This window comes from Dendrobium catenatum, unplaced genomic scaffold, assembly GCF_001605985.2.
Source record: "Dendrobium catenatum unplaced genomic scaffold, ASM160598v2 fragScaff_scaffold_716, whole genome shotgun sequence".
In the NCBI taxonomy this organism is placed as follows: Eukaryota; Viridiplantae; Streptophyta; class Magnoliopsida; order Asparagales; family Orchidaceae; genus Dendrobium; species Dendrobium catenatum.
Window position 1 is genome coordinate 23,502,862 of NW_021319178.1, and position 17,337 is coordinate 23,520,198.

The following is a 17,337-nucleotide window of genomic DNA, read 5'->3' on the forward strand; positions in this document are numbered from 1 at the left end:
ACAATGGGGGGGGGGGTCAAATCAAACCCAAAAATATTTGGTTTTGACTTCCCTTGAGCTTACTAGCTCAATAAATTTTGAGCTGAAATTTAGCTCATTCTGAGTTGGTTTTTAGTTCATTTATTGAACTAAAAGTTAGCTCATTATTAGCTAGGTTTTAGTTCATTAATTATCTTAATTATGTAATTTTTATTTATAGTTTTTATCTCTTAAATTTTAGTTTGTCCCTTGGGATTCCAAAATGGCTTTGGAATCCATATGTTGGCTGTTTTTCATGCTTGGCTCCTTGGCTTCCACGGTTGGCTGTTTCCGTGCCTTGGCTCCTTGGCTTCCTCGGTGGGCTACTGGTTTTCCGTGTTGGGTGGCCTTTCCCGTGCCCTGGTGCCTTGGTTCCGTGCTTGGCCTATTGAGTTTCCGCGGCTGCCTCTTCGGGTCTTGGCTGGGCTGTTTCCCGTGAAGTTGGGGGGGCTTTTTTGTGGTTTGTGTTGCTTGGATTCCTATGGGAATTCAATTATGTGGCTGTTTGGTTTCTCCTCTCATACCTATATATATGAGATGTTTTATAATGTTTTAAAAGAGTGATATGATGTGATTTTTGGAAGATAAAACCTGCAGGTTTTCTTTGGAATAGCTTGCGAGCTATGTCATTGTCCTTCTCATCTCCTCTAGGAAAGACTTGCGAGTTCTTTCCACCCTTCGTCTTGGCTTCTAACCTCTTTCGTCTCTCCGCAAGTACCACATCACCTGTATCTTTCTTCTAATGGATGAAATCTTCTTTAGGTGTTTGTTTTGAAGTCATAAATTTGTCAAATGTTTGTAAGCGTCAAAGTTTGTAAGAGTCCTTGTTTGTAAGTCCTTTTATAATATTAAAGTTGTATTTTTTTTATTAGTTATATTTTGTCAAGTTTTTGAGTATTTTATGTCTTTCTATTATCCTAGAAAGAGTTTTTTTTTTGTGATAAAAAATTTGGATCCCTCCCCAAATTTTTGATTGCATTAATTAAGCTTGAGGTTGAAGAAGAAATTCCTAATAGCATCAAGTGATGGCCTTCAGCTAGGGAATTTTTCAACTAGAGCAAATTCAAAAGGAACAACAAGAGAAATGATTTATGCTTCCGAAATCCACAAGGCCATCATACCCTGATGAGAAGAAGCCTTAAGGTTAGGAAAAGAGAAGGAAGAAGGCGACACACCAGATAAAACATCTTTAAAAAAAGAGAGGATCCATCCAAAAAATCAGGATCCCTAAAATGGGAGGCACCATAAAAACAAACCGACCGCAAACAATAGCGAAAACGGAAAATAAGAGAAGAAGGAACTTCCCTGAAGCACTCGAGGAGCATCACCAGGCGAGAGAGGCGGAGAAAGAGCCACAAGGGGCGGCTAGGGAGAAGCTTTAGCACATCCCAGAGAGAACAGGAGAGAAACCATCAGGGATCTACGAATCTAGTTCTATTAAGTTTTGAATATTTAGGAACATAGGTCAAAATTTTGACATAGTTTTTTCTTAAATTCTTTTTAAATTATATAATAAACCATTTCATGTGTATGAATACTCTATGGAATCATCATTGTTAACAATCTTTTTAGATTTGAGACACCATGATTGTTTTGGTTTGGTTTATGTATTTACAAGGGTTAGAAATATTGTTTGCAAACTATTCAAATATTAATGTCATTAAGAATAATAATTAAGGACATTGCTTAGCTAATTTAAGAACAATAATTAAGGACCTTGCTTAGCTAATTTAGGCATTTCATAGGAATGCATACACATCCAATTAGGATGAAAACTTTGAACATATGAACTTAATGACATCATAAACATTAGGATTAAATTCACCCCATTTGCCATTAAATAATCTTCAAACAATAATTTAATTAGAACTAAATGTAATTAATTATAAATGTTTATAATTAATTAAAAATAATAACTACAATTAACCAAAATTAATTAAAACAATTATAATTAAAATTAACTTTAATTAAAAACTAACTCATCTCTCCCTCAACCTCTCTCGGTTTGGCGGATTTAAGGATTTGGCCGAAGAAGCATTCTCAAGGGAGAAAGTTACCCTCACAGCCAAAGAGCTCCTGTTGTTGCTTGCGGTCAGACAGGAAGGGAAGCCGACGAAGGAGCAAAGTCGAACAGCGAAGAGGGAGCCTGAGCGAGCTCCGTTGTTGGTTCCGATCAAAATGTTGGAACTTCCGCTCCAACAGGAAGGAAATGGCGTCGAACGAGAGAAGTCGAACGTCCAGGGAGGAGGCCGAAGAAGCAACGAATGGGAGAAAGTTACCCTCACAGCGTGTGGAGCTCCCGTGCTCGGTTCCGATCAAAATGCGTAACTTTTGATTCGACTGGAAGGGATATCGCCGGAGGAGCAAGTTCGATCAGCCACGGAGAAACAGAAGGAGCGCTCGACCTGGAGAAAGGACCTTCGAAGCTCTCGTTGTCGCCTTCGATCAAAGTCGTAGCTTCCGATCTCACAGAGAGGGAAAGTCGAAGGAGCGAAACCGAGCGACCACGAGGAGCTGGAGCGAGCTCCGTTACTGGTTCCGATCAAACTGTCGTAACTTTCGATCTCACAGGAAGAAGAGAGCGAGAGCGGGAGAATGAGCAGTCGGGAGTGAGAGCTTGCGGGGGAATGAGAGAAGGAAGGAGCGAGAGAGGTTTCTGCCTCTTTTCTTTTCAATTTAACGACACAAAGTCGTGTGGGAGAAGGGACGTCGACGTGCTGAATTCGGCGCTCGACGTGCGACTGCGTGGGATGGCAGGTACGTTGATTTTAATTTAATTTTTTTTGTTTTTTTTTCTCTCTTTTGTTTTATACGGCGGGTTAACAATGCTTTAGCCATGGAGGTTACGCAAGACAAGCAGAACAACCATTGACCATCGAGAGTGGGAATTGTAGAAGTCCACGGTTCTGCTGCAGAAGATTGAAATAGCTGGAAAGACAAGTTAGCATAATACAAGTAGAGAATACGACAGATGAATCCGTGAATATCGTAATTCCTTCATTGCCTTTTTACTGTGACTCTGCAGTGTATATAGAGATAGGCAAGAGTAGAATACACGTGTATGCATGATAGCAAGAGTGTTTGTTACAGATGAGAGACTGTGGGCTCCAAAAATTCGGCCCCGGCCTCCCCGACGTGATGTTATTTTTGCTTTTCTTTGACGAGGGAGTTTTAACGAAATAAGTTACAGGGTAAATTCTGGAAGGCATATGGGTTTGTAGATAAGACACCCAGAGATTTCGCCCTCATTTTGTGAGGACTTTATAATCTAAGTTCTAGTTTCCTATAGGCACAAGCCCCTGTAGTTAATTACCCCCCCCCCCCCCCCCCCAAAGGAAAACTTTCCATACGAGAGAAAACTTTCGATTAAGGCTAGTCGTCGATCAGATACGTAGAAATACGTGTTATTTGGAATATAGTAGCAGTAGGAGTATGGAATGGTTGGAGAATTTGGGAATTTGAAGGATTGAAAGATTTGGAGATTTGATATTTAAAATTAAAAATTGCACCATCTTGCACTTAAAGCGGATGGTGGGGGAATGGATGATAGACCCGATCAAAATCTCATGGTTTCGTCGTCCCGGGCCATCGTGATCCCTGGTCTACTTAGTCAGAGGAGGTAGTCGACCCAACCTGACAGAAGGATCATTGTCAGCAGCCATAGGTTGCTTCGTCCAAGAGGACCTTGTAGACCTGGGGTGAATGTTTGTCTAAGGGGACAAATTTGAATCTACCTTAGCTAACAGAGGGCTTTGTGCCCTATCGATCATATCTTATTGATTCATATCTCAAGGATTTTATGCAAATAAGGAGCATATCAGCTCTGGCCATAACTGGTATTTCGTGGTGCCATTTGGCGGCAAAACTACTCGGTTCAGAGGGCCCTAGGTCATAACCGTTTATCCTGCGGTGTCATTTGAAGGCAAAACCGCCGGTTAGAGGACACGTCCCACGTCCTTATTGGCAGGAGATTGTTTGAAAATGGATCCTGATGATATTTTCGACTAGGCATTTAGCTCTTTATGAGCTGAAGTTATATTTCAGATGTGTCCACCTCGGCAAACTGTTGCAGAGTGTGGATGTGTTTTTGCTTTAAGCATTAGATGGTTTATTTCAATTTTAAATATCTTTGGATTTTGAAATGAGATTGGATTTTTGGATTTTTTGGAGCTTTGAATTTCGTAGGCATTTAAGTGGAATTTAAAATATTTGGAATTAACCCCCTCCAGTTGAGATAAGTATTCAACACGGCCATCATTGGGGTTTTTTTGGGTTATTTTCATTTAAAACTTGAACCTTATCGACCCTATCAACTTGCCGATAGGGGATCAGGTTTCGTAGGCTTTATGCATTTGTTAGTGAATTCATATTGTTATAGACCTTGAATGCCTAATATAAATATATTAAAACAAATATATCGGTCGCCATCATCGTATACTTGTTTGATTGTTCGAACCCTGTCGACTTCTATTGACCCCTATAGAAGGATCGGGTTCGAACTTGAATTCACTTATTGACGCGCGCAGCATCCCTAGACGTCACGTGTGTTCCCACAACACGCTCGTCGGGTCCCATGCGGTGTTTGGGGGGCATTTTGTAATTAAACCTTGTCTACTCCTTTTTATCTGTTTAGGAGGATCGGGTTCAAATTTAGTAACCCGCGCAGCATCCCTAGACGTCACGTGTGTACCAATAACACGCTCGACGGGGCCCATGCAGGTTTCATGATTGCTTTTACCCCTTTTAGTTTACCTATGTGTATACAAACTACTGTGTACGTGCGGGGGTATTTTTGAATATTTATGAAACGCCTTCTATCCGCTCGCATAGAAGTTGCGAATCCGGTAGCACAACATTGTAGTCTTGTGGACGCCTTTTGTCTGCTCGTATGAGTGTTGCAGATCCAGTGGCGTACTGTAGCATATTCTGAATAGAGTTGTTCGCTGCTTTGTACATGTAGACTGTCGTGCACTACTTGCATGATTTATACAGGTAGATTGTAGAGCACTAACAAATCTCCTGCTTTGGGTCGTAGGAGCTTGTACTTGTCATATTCTCCATGCATTTTGTTGTGGTCTTTAGTCTTTTCAGTGCATCCGCTATTGTTGCATGTAGGTAGTTAGATGACTTCTTTCACAGACTGAAATTGACTTCAGGATACTGCATTTACTGAAATCTTTTTGCATCTACCCAGAGATAGCACGTTGTACATACATCTATATCCGTAGAGATATTGTATGCGTTGCAGATCTTTTACATTTGCTCACAAATATCTAGTTGCATGTATAATGGGCCTCCTTCAGCAATTCGTAAGTATTCATATTTGATGTAGTTGCTTTGTACTCTGTTTGTGGACAATACATTAGGTGCCAGCGGTCTTCCATAGCAGCTTGTAGGATTTGGTATTTGTTGGTGATTATCATCGTTGCACATGCGTATGTTTGCTGCAATTGTTATATTTTCTTGTGCGTCTTTCAATTCTTCTAGCAACTGTTGCATTTCCATCAAAGTGATGACTCCTTGCTACTTTATTGAAATCTTGCATTATTGGTTGCAAATGTATTGTTGTATCTTCCTTCAACTTCATCAATTAATATACTCAAGGAAGTTATATTTATGCTTTGTTCATAATGAGTACTTACGAACTTGCTTACATGATTGATACAAGTGTCACCATTATCATCCTTGTATGATTTGTAGTATTTGTTCATGTATTTGTTTGTGAGCATTCAAAAACTTCAAGCTTATTGAATTTCATTGTACGTTGCTTATGTGCAAATTACATAATTCAATGAAATTATTTGGTGTCATCACTATTATTGAATCATACTTTCCAATCCCTTGGTTCACAAAATTCATATGCATTCACTTGCATTTCACTTATGCATTCATCAAGTGAGGGCTCAATTGCTTATGTTTATTTATTCATGATTGATCCTTTGCATTTTGTTCAAGCTTACACTCAATTCATTATTGATTGTTGCAAATGAGCCATGCTTATACATGCTCACTTGTACTTGAGTCATGACTCATTAATATACAAATCATGGTTTCATTCAAAGCATTATATCATGTTCTCTAAGCTTAGTTCAAACTTCATTTTCATGAACTTGATTACATATATATTTTGTTCATTTGAAGTCCATGCTCAAGCTCATTTTGTTATCATTTGTTTTAAGTCCAAATTCTTTTTTTTTTAAGTTTAAATCATTTTGAGTTAAATTCATGATCATTTTAATCATTTGAATTTTATGTCATTTTCCATTTTGTCCAAGTTCAAGTCCAAGTCCAAGTTTCAGTCCGAGTTCAAGTTTAATTTGTCCAAATTCTATCCAAGTCCTTAAATCTTCAGTCAAAATTTCGGCAACCTCCCGGCGTCTCCCCCGTTTAGGGAAAAACTACGGGAAACTGAGCCTTTCCCACCACGCTAAGAAAAGCGTGTATGGGTCATCGGTACCTGTTGCAAAAGAAAATAAGTTATTTCCCCGCAAGCGGGTACTTTTTTGTCACACCGCATGCGTCGAAACGAGTTTTCTAAAATTTCTAAAAAACTTTTTTTTTTTTTAAACTCTCTTTTTCTTTCTCTTTTTTTTTTTTTTTTAAATTTTCTTTTTTCACATTTTTTTTTTTTTTTTTAAACTCTCTTTTTCTTTCTCTTTTTTTTTTTGAAATTCTCTTTTTTCACATTTTCTCTTTTTTTTTGCATGTATATAAATATACACATATAAAAGCACATACATTCTTCTCTTTCCCTTCTTTTGTGACACTTAGACATAATGATACAAATAGTTGATGAAATCAACTCAATTAACTACTGCTCACAATAAAAATAAAAGAAACCTACTCTAGCTAGCCTTCTTTTATATATATATATCTCAAACTCATGTATTGTTATGAACATCACAGCTAGCATGCACATGTTTACTTTGAATTTAATAATAGCATAAAAGTAAGTGACATCCACTCAATTAGCTACAGACCTTGAACAATAATGAAAGTAAGAATCTCACTGCAACTTTATCTTCCCCTTTTTTTTTTTTTTTTTGATATATGGTGAGCTCACGTGAAGGAAGAGTATTGTGAGAGATTTAGGGATGGAGAGATAAACACAGTTCTGCAAATTATATGAGGGAGAATAGGGTCAGCTAAAGACGAACTTGCATGTGGATTATGGTGTGAGTTGCCTTATTTTGATGCGGGGAAGAGACGAAATGATGGACTTTGTCTGATAGCGAGTTTGGATTGTAGTGGGTTGAATGTTTTAAAGCGAGAACCCTCCTAGTTGTTGTGAGAAAACGAAGTAGAGGCCTTTACCTGTTCCGGCCAGTTGCGGCAAAGAAGCTAGGAGGGAGTACGTGGGAGGAAGCAGCAACTAGCTTGGCGGCTCTCAAAGCAGATCGCACAGGCTATAGTGATTGCAAACCAGGAGAAAGGTGAATGAGACCAGTGCTGGAGTTTGATTGTGGAGGGATTTGACGGACTGCTAATGTCGGGTAGGGGAAACGGAGCTGGGATTTGATCCAGTTAGCCTTCAATCAATAGCTCTTGAATGGTTTTGCTTTGGTCTGAAGCAGGTAACAGATCAAACTTTGGCTGAATGAACTCAGTTGTGGAGACGGCTCAGGCTATGGAAAGGGATTTCACGTGCAGCTGTTTGAGGGAGGAAGAATGGGCTACCGGAGCTTTCACGTGAAAGGCTAGATAGTGGAGAGTGGAGCTGCTTGTTTTCGGTTTGAGGTGTCGAAGCAAGTGAACAGAAGTTCTGCAGCCGGGTTGAGTAGTTCAGACGGTGGAGAGTGGAGAGAAGTAGTTGAGCTTAGCTATGAAGATACGGGAGGTGAAGGTAGGTGATGCAGCGCCATGTGCTACACGAGAGCACTTTTTCTGCTTTTCCGTTATTTTGCCCAGACGCACGAACCAGTGCTGTGCTAGCTTAGTAGCTAGTGCACTTTTACCTTTTGGCCCTTTTGGCCTTTTACAAGTATTTTGCTTTTAGAATTCTAGAATACTTATACTACAGCAGAAAGAAGGAGAGGTAACTTTTTGTATTGGGAAAAACTTTATCAGAGCTTCTGCTCCTTCGAAACATTCCCAGGTGTGAATATACCTTGGGATTTACTGTTACATTGGCTCTCATTGTTTTCAAGCTTTTGCAGGTTATTGGCTTGTAGGTCTCGCCGGCGACCTCCTTTCTGGGATTGCATCAGCGTGGTATCAGAGCCAATCTGGCAAGATGACCGACCGAGGTAAAGAACCTGCAACCGACGACGCTCGGAGTCTTGAAGCACTGTGGACGAGCCAGGCCAACATCACACGACAATTGGAAGCATTGTCGACCGATGTCCAGCGCCTCTCCATTGATATGCGCCGCGAGTTTAATCTCAATCGGGTAAGGAATACACACCTCTACCATCGTCGAGGGCCAGAACCGCCTATGGTTCGTGGGGGGCGACGAGGTGGGGGCCTTGAACGGAACGAGCACCGCCACCCCATACCCGCTTCTGATCGTTCAGATTCAGAGGCGGAGTCACAGATGTTCAGGAATGATGAGGATCCTCAGGACACCGATGACGAAGACGACGACGTCAGTCAGATAGAAGAACCACACAGGCAGAGGCGTCGTCCCGTGCAATACCGAGGTTACTATGAATTCAAAGTTAAAATTGATATTCCGTTTTTTTATGGGCATTTACACATCGAGGATTACCTCGATTGGGAGAAAGCTGTTGAAAATTTTTTTGAATACATGGATATAGATCCAACGAAGCAGGTGAAATATGTAGCCTGTCGGTTGAGAAGCGGGGCAAGTGCGTGGTGGACGCAACTCTTAATGACTCGCCAGCGAGAAGGAAGAGGACCCGTGCGCAGCTGGACTCGGATGAAACAGTTGCTTCGTGCCCAATTTCTCCCTACAGATTATGAACAAATCCTCTATATGAAATACCAACAGTGCATACAAGGCAATAGAACTATTAGTGAATACACTGAGGAGTTTCACAGACTCAGCGCCCGCAACAATCTGCAGGAATCAACCAACCAGCTCGTTGCTCGGTACATTGGCGGGTTGAGGTATAACATACAAGAGAAGCTGGAACTTAATTCCTTATGGTCTCTGTCTCAGGCAATCAATTTCGCACTTAAGGTCGAAATGCAGCAGCACCGAGCTTCCCGATACGGGAATTCACAAAGACCGCCCTTGGAAGCTCACACTGACCACGCCAGAGGAACTTCCAATTCGAGTAAAACTTCGGTTGCCCCACCGTCTCCGTCTGCCAAACCTTCTGTTCAAAGCCCCGAGAACAAGACTCTGCCCAAAGCTAAAATTGCAGCCCCCAGCAATCCCTATGCTAAGCCATCCAACTTAAAATGCTTTCGCTGTTTCCAGCCCGGGCATAAATCCAATGAATGTCCCCAGCGGCAACAGTTGCAAATCCTTGAAAATGACGAGGGGGATGCCCTGGATCCCAACAGTACCCGAGAAGAGGAAGAATTTGAAGATATTGAAGGCGATGACGGTGAACCTCTAATGTGTGTCCTCGAGAAATTGTTGATCGCTCCTCGTATTGTGCAGCCGTCTCAACGGAATGCCATCTTTAAAACCCGCTGCACCATTGGCGGGAAGGTCTGCGATCTCCTCATAAACAGTGGCTGTACCGAGAACATCATTTCGCGCTCAGTAGTCCAAGCTCTCAACCTGAAGACAACGCCCAATCCCCACCCCTACAAAATTAGCTGGGTTCGAAAAGGAATTGATATACCGGTATCGGAAATGTGTCAAGTTACATTTTCCATTGGGAGGCAGTATGTCTGCGAAGTGCTCTGCGACGTGTTAGACATGGATGTATGTCACGTCATCCTTGGGCAACCTTGGCGGTTTGATGCTGGTGTTATGTACGATGGTAGAGCTAACACGTATTCACTAGATTGGAAGGGAAGATGCCTTCGCCTATTACCTGGAGTTCGTGATCGCCCGCAGCCCGCCTCTACAAGCAATCCTGCCTTAGTGATGCAGATCGTATCTAGACCGAACTTATTATTATCCTGGAAAGAGTCTTCTACTCTATAGGCACTAGTAATCACTGACGTCTCACCTCCCCAGACAAGCATACTTCCCGCTGGCATCACAGAACTCCTGGAGGAGTTTTGCGATGTATGCCCGCAAGAACTCCCTGCGGTTCTTCCCCCACTGGGAGACATTCAGCACCAAGTTGATCTACAGCCTAATGCATCGCTGCCGAATCTTCCTCATTATAGGCTTAATCCTACAGAGCAACAGATTATGCATGGAATCATTGAAGATTTGTTAAGCAAACAACTTATCCAAACAAGTATTAGTCCTTGCGCAGTTCCGGCTTTGCTTGTCCCTAAAAAGAACAATGAGTGGCGACTCTGTGTAGACAGTCGATCCATCAACAAAATAACAATCAAGTATCGATTTCCTGTACCAAGGATAGAGGAACTCATCGAGAAACTAGACGGAGCTTCAGTTTTTTCCAAGCTCGACCTACGAAGTGGCTATCACCAGATCCGAATACGTCCCGGCGACGAATGAAAAACTGCCTTCAAGACTCCATTTGGTCTATATGAGTGGCGTGTAATGCCCTTTGGCTTATGCAATGCGCCATCAACATTCATGAGAATGATGCAGCAGGTACTCAAACCTGTGTGGGGCAAATTTTGTATTTCATACTTCAACGACATCCTCGTTTACAGCAACTCCATGGAAGACCACAGAGAGCATCTCCGTCAGCTCTTCATTATCCTCCGAGACAACCAGTTATTCCTCAATCTTCTGAAATGCAAAATTGCCACCTCCAGTGTGTTCTTTCTCGGATTCGTGGTTTCCCAGGACGGTGTCAAAATGAATCCGAATAAAGTCAAAGCAATTCTGAACTGGCCAACCCCACGCTCCTTTTTCGAAATCAGGAGTTTTCACGGCCTTGCGAATTTTTACCGAAAATTCATAAAAGGATTCAGCATTATAATGAGCCCAATTACGGATTGCTTGAAGCTAAAAACTTTCCAATGGGGCGATCTTCAACAACGCAGCTTTGAAGCGATCAAGACGGCCTTAACGTCAGCCCCTGTTTTGGCGATCCCCTGCTTCGACAAGTTGTTTACTGTCGAAACTGATGCTTCTGGCGTTGGTATTGGCGCTGTTCTCTCTCAAGAAGGTCGGCCCATAGCTTTTTTTAGCGAAAAACTATGTCCATCTAGGCAGCGCTGGTCTGCATATGAGCAAGAACTCTATTCCATCATACGAGCTCTCAAGGAGTGGGAACACTACCTCCTCCACCAGGAATTTATCCTTTGCACAGACAATCGGGCGTTACAATTCATCAATAGCCAGAAACACGTGAACCGTATGCACGCCCGATGGGTCTCTTTCCTCCAGAAGTTTACCTTCCTGCTCAAGCATCAAGCAGGGAAGAACAACATTGTTGCCGACGCCCTTAGCCGAAAGAACTTATTATTAACTCAGCTCCAAACTGAGTTCTCGGGTTTGATATGTATCCAGCAACTGTACCCCAATGATCCAGACTTCGGGAGTATCTGGACCAAGTGCCAGCAGGGTCAAACTATTTCCGGGTACTACATTCGCCATGGTTTTCTTTTTCATAATAATCTTTTATGTGTTCCTTTGTCCTCTTGGCGATAGCACATTATCCGGGAAGCCCATTGCGGAGCGTTAGCCGCACACATGGGACGGGACAAATCACTAGCTCAAGTGAGGAGCAGGTTTTTTTGGCCGAGACTCCGTCGAGATGTCTTTCGCTTTGTCGACCGCTGCTCGGTCTGTCAAAATTATAAGGGAGGAGCACAAAATTCGGGTCTGTACCTGCCCCTTCCCGTCCCCGACTCCATCTGGGAGGATCTCAGCCTGGATTTCGTTCTCGGTTTACCCCGCACCAAGAAGGGTAACGACTCCATCATGGTAGTCGTTGATCGCTTCTCGAAGATGGCTCATTTCCTGTCATGTTAAAAGACAGCCAACGCTTTGCATATAGCACACCTCTTCTTCCATCAAATTGTGCGGCTTCACGGTGTTCCGAGAAGTCTAACCTCCGACAGAGACGTCAAGTTTATTAGCCATTTCTGGCGAGAGTTGTGGAAGCGTTTAGGCACAGATTTACGCCTCAGCTCAGCCTACCACCCCCAAACTGACGGCCAAACAGAGATAGTCAATCGTACCTTGGGGAGCATGCTCCGTTGTCTAGTGCAAGATTACCCGAAACAATGGGAAGACATGCTAACTACAGCTGAATTCGCGTACAACTCTATGGTCAATAGGTCCACGGATAAGACTCCATTCAGCATTGTTTACACTAAAATCCCAAATCTTTCTTTGGATGTCGCTATCCTTCCCAAGTGTAAATCTGGAGCCGCTACCCAATTCACAAATCAATATTCCAAGATGCTAAATGATGTTCACAGTCAATTGACTCAAGCCAACCTGAAGTATAAAGCCGCTGCTGATCTCCACCAGCGACAGACCCTCTTCAATGTGGGTGATCTTATCATGGTGCCTCTTCGACGGGAAAGATTTCCCCCTGGTACTTACTCCAAGTTGAGTCGCCGTAAGGTTGGGCCGGTTCCTATTACGGCTAAAATCAACGACAACGCCTACACTGTGGAGCTACCGCCGGGTTACACCACCTCCCCCACCTTCAATGTTTCCAATTTATGGCGATATCATCCCCCTGATGATGCCGCCATTGTGTTAAGCTCGTCGGAGTCGAGCTCTTCCGACGTCGGGGAGGACTGATGCAGCGCGTAGCACCATGTGCTACACGAGAGCACTTCTTCTGCTTTTCCGTTATTTTGCCCAGATGCACGAACCAGTGCTGTGCTAGCTTAGTAGCTAGTGCACTTTTACCTTTTGGCCCTTTTGGCCTTTTACAAGTATTTTGCTTTTAGAATTCTAGAATACTTATACTACAGCAGAAAGAAGGAGAGGTAACTTTTTGTATTGGGAAAAACTTTATCAGAGCTTCTGCTCCTTCGAAACATTCCCAGGTGTGAATATACCTTGGGATTTACTGTTACATTGGCTCTCATTGTTTTCAAGCTTTTGCAGGTTATTGGCTTGTAGGTCACGCCGGCGACCTCCTTTCTGGGATTGCATCAGTAGGACAGCTGCGTATAGTAGCTTGAATACAAGATTGGCATGAGGTCCGAACGTTGATCTGTAGCTTGCCGTCAACTACTGTGGATTGGACTTTAGACCATAAGAGCAAGTTTGACTGAGGCCTGATAAGGGCTGGAGTGAGCTCGCAGGAGATCTGGTCCGCTGAAGGAAGCAGAAGAGCTGCAGCCGTGAGGTGTGCCCAGCGGACAGAGCAGAAGTTGGGTTGGGGAGTATACAAGAACTGTGGAGGAGATTTTTGATGGAAGGAGTGGAATGGCCTTCAGAGCACTAGCAGGTAGCTTTGGTTGTTGATGCGGTGAGGGAATATGAGAGCTTGCGGGGTATCCATGAAATGATCGCAAAGCAGAGCAGTGCATCCGACAGGATTTACGGGATTTGATTTAGTGATTCGACGATACGAGGTTCACATTGAATTGGACTTGATTTTAAATTTGACTTTTCGGTTTTGGGCTAAATCTACTGTAAAAGCTAATAATGATTTACTATTATCAGTATTATCATCCATTTAGAATGACATCAATACCTCAATCAATCAAAATGGCGTCGGTTTGCGTGTTATTTTCTCAATTTGCGTGTTGATCGCACCGTTTTGCGTATCGATTTCACTAAATATCCAAATTAGACAAATTGATAGTGCATTTAGGATATTGCCGATGTCTCGATCGCAACGACTCAGTCCGTTTTGTGATCGGGCCTCATTTGAGCATCGCTGAGGCTTTATTTTCTTTGTAATGCGTGCCTTCACAACATATTTGAGTCGCCTTTGAAATTCGCGACACCACCTCAAACGATCCAATTTGATCAAATAACATGTATATTACTAATGTCGACGACGTTCCAGACTCAATGGCGCCATCCGTTTTGCAATCGGGCGTCATCTCGTCATCGACGAGGCTAATTTCCCTCGTAATGCGCGTTGTCTCAAAATTCATGTCACCCATTAGGATGATCCAAATTGAACAAATAAATTACAGTTTTTGAGTATTTACAATATTCTGAACACAATGATGAAGTCCGTTTGTCGATCCAACATCGTTTGATCAACCTCACGGTTTAATTTCGGGTGTTGGTCCCTCTTTTTTGATTGAACTCATCCAATTCGATTGCGAGAGGCCTCGACCCAGCATAATTTAGTGTTCTGATAGCAATGATACCATCTGTTTGGCATTCGAAGGTCATATAACCCCTTAAGTTATGTGTTTTGTCAACGCACGCATTGCTTAAATCATTGTTTTTGCCTCTTTTCACATGGTTTTACGTGTAGGAGTCAACAGAGACTGAGATCATTTACCACATGTGCTGGTTTGTTGCTTGTCAGATAACATGTGCTGGTTTGTTACTGTGAGCCTTGTTACGCCCCTGCATACTGAAGGGTCTTGAGTGACCATCAGTTTGTCCCGCAGAAATGAGAAGCGCCGAGTGAACAGTGGTTTGGTGAGTATGTCAGCCACGTAATCGACTGTGCTGATGGAAAGAATGTGAATGTTGTTATTGTGTATATGATATCTGACAAATCGATGATCAATCTCGATATGTTTAGTTCTCGCGTGAAATACCGAATTTTTTGCGAGAGCAATAGTAGACGCATTATCACAGTATACGTCCGTAGATAGAGGGAGAAAGCTTGAAGTCACAAAGTAGACGTCAAAGCCATGGGATGTTTATTGTGGCCGCTACGGAAGCTCTATCCTCTGACTCCATTGAAGATCGAGCAACAGTGTGTTGCTTCTTAACACCCCACGATATAAGTGTGCTGCCAAGAAAGGAACAATAGCCGCATGTGGACTTTCGTGATATTGGGTCGTGGACTTTCATGATACTGGGTCACCGGCCTAGTCAGCATAAGAAAACTACGTGAGAGATAGAGGGCTCTTAGTGATGGGTTTGTTATGAGATAGCATGCCTTTGATATATCAAAGAGTATGTTTAAGAAGATAAACGTCTAACTGTTGGGGGTTGTGCATATGCTGGGAGAGGAGATTGACGGCATAAGCAATGTCTGGACGCATCAGAGTGAGGTACTGCAGCGAGCCCGTGAGCCGACGATATAGTGCGGGATCTGAAAGCAGAGGATCTAAGGACAGGTCAATGGGTAACTTGGTGAAGGTTGGATTGGAGAGGGGATTACATTTGGTGAGGTTGGCTTGCTGGAGAATGGATAGGGCATACCCTTGTTGGGATAGAAAATACCGACTGGGGTAATGGATGATGTTGATGCCTATGAAGTTATGTACCAGCCCAAGAGCTTTCATATTGAAGCTTCTGTTTAGTTGATGGATGAGAGTGGAAGTGGCAAATGGGTTGTTACCCGTAAGCAAGATGTCATCCACATATATAAGCAGATAAATCCTTGTATCCTATTGACTGAAAATGAGAAGTGATGGATTTGACTTGTTGTGGTTGAAGCCGAGAGACATAAGATGTGTGGTAAAAGTGTTATACCACTGACAAAGAGTCTGCTTTAAGCTGTTGTTGACCTCATTTTTATATGAGGTCACTTGGGCCAATCTTGACCCTAGATTAATCCTGATCCCAGATTAATCTAGACCCTAGGATTTTCCTGAATCCTAAGATCCTTCTAGATTTTAGATCCTAGGTTCTACGATAGATCCTAGGATTCCTCCAGACAAATCTATATCTTAAGATTTATTTCAGATCTTAGGACTCTTTTAGATTTCAAACTTTAAGATTTATCCTAGACTCTAGGATTCTTCCAAGTCAATTTAAATTCTAGGATTCTCTTAGATCCAGACCTTAAAATCTATTTAGGTCTTAGGATTCTTCAGGAGTCTAGATCATATGACCTATCTAGAACCTATGACTCCTCTAAGTCCTAGACCCTATAATCCCTTTAGATTATAGGATCAATCTAGACTTCAAACCAATCCTGACATTAAGCTAACCCAGATCTCAATTCAAATCAAACCTCAACCAAAATCCAGACTCCAGTCCAGTTCAAGATCTTAATCTCCAGTTCAAACCTTAATCTTGTTTCTAATCAAACTTCAACCTTATCCAATCAATTATGATCATAAATGATTTAGATAACTCAAACTTAATTAATCAAACTCAAAATCCAAATCAAATCCAAAATTCAAACCCAAATCCTAAGTCCAAAGGCCCTGTCCTAAAGACCTTTTTCAGGGATTTTTCAAACACTTCAAAACCCAGTCAATTGACCTCTGATTCAGAGTCTGTCAGTTGCATATTGATGGGACATGTCTCTAGAGGCAACCCTCCAAATTTGAGCCCATTCTGAGATTTCTAACCCCAAAAATTAAATCAAAATCAAAAGGCTGTAAAACTTTTAAATATTTACAGCCTATGCCACTAGATCTGCCACCTAGTGGATTTTGACCTTGGAGCTTTCTACAAAGCCTCTAATCACCTCCAGACCCCTGATTATGACCTATTGAACATTAAACTGCACTTTGGTAGACCCAACCTAACCCCCAATTGACCAGGGGTCAAAATGACCAAAATGCCCTTTAATGACAATTTGGAAGTTTTTCAAAGACTTCAACCTACCCTTTTCAAATCAAACCCCAGAACCTCTTCCATACATCCTTATCACCCTTAGGAGTGCATTAGAATTAAGCTCTAACCCTGGTCAAGCCTTTTTGACCAAATCGACCTTTTTAACCAAAATGCCCCTAAGGGATTCAAATGTTGATTTCAAACCAAACGACCTCCAAATTGAATGCAACCACTTCCAGCAAGTTTTAAATGTCAAACCAAACATGTTGGACCCAAACCCAGACCTTGGGTCAACCTGGTTGACCAAGTCAACCTAGGTTGACCAAAGAGGCTCTTAAAGGTCAAAATAAGTATTTTGATTAAATTGACCTCCCTGGACCTTGGGACCACCTCCAATGATCTCCAAATACCATTTCAAACCTATCCAGCCTAGACCCACACTTTGGGTCAACCTGGTTGACTCAGTCAACCTAGGTTGACCAAATCAACCCTTAAGCTCTTTCACTTTGAATTAAACTTCAAATACATTCAAATATCTATCAAACCTCTTCAAGCTATTTTAATCAACTCCTCAACTGTCCTTGGCTGCCACCTCAGCATTGTTGACCATGTTGACTGGTCAAACCAGTCAACACAAGCATTCAAGGTGTGGGGAATGGTTAAAAAGGTGGTCAAATGGTCAAATCTCCTAC

General features: G+C 42.3%; 1 long non-coding RNA gene across 1 annotated transcript; it reads right to left on the minus strand.

Annotated features, from left to right (window-relative positions):
* Positions 1–7,046: 7,046 nt before the first annotated feature.
* LOC114579952 lies at positions 7,047–7,470 on the minus strand. Its single transcript, XR_003701233.1, has 2 exons — positions 7,333–7,470; positions 7,047–7,132 (listed from the first exon to the last, which is right to left on the minus strand). It is a non-coding gene; the product is annotated as an uncharacterized LOC114579952 (long non-coding RNA).
* Between the last annotated feature and the right edge of the window lie 9,867 nt (positions 7,471–17,337).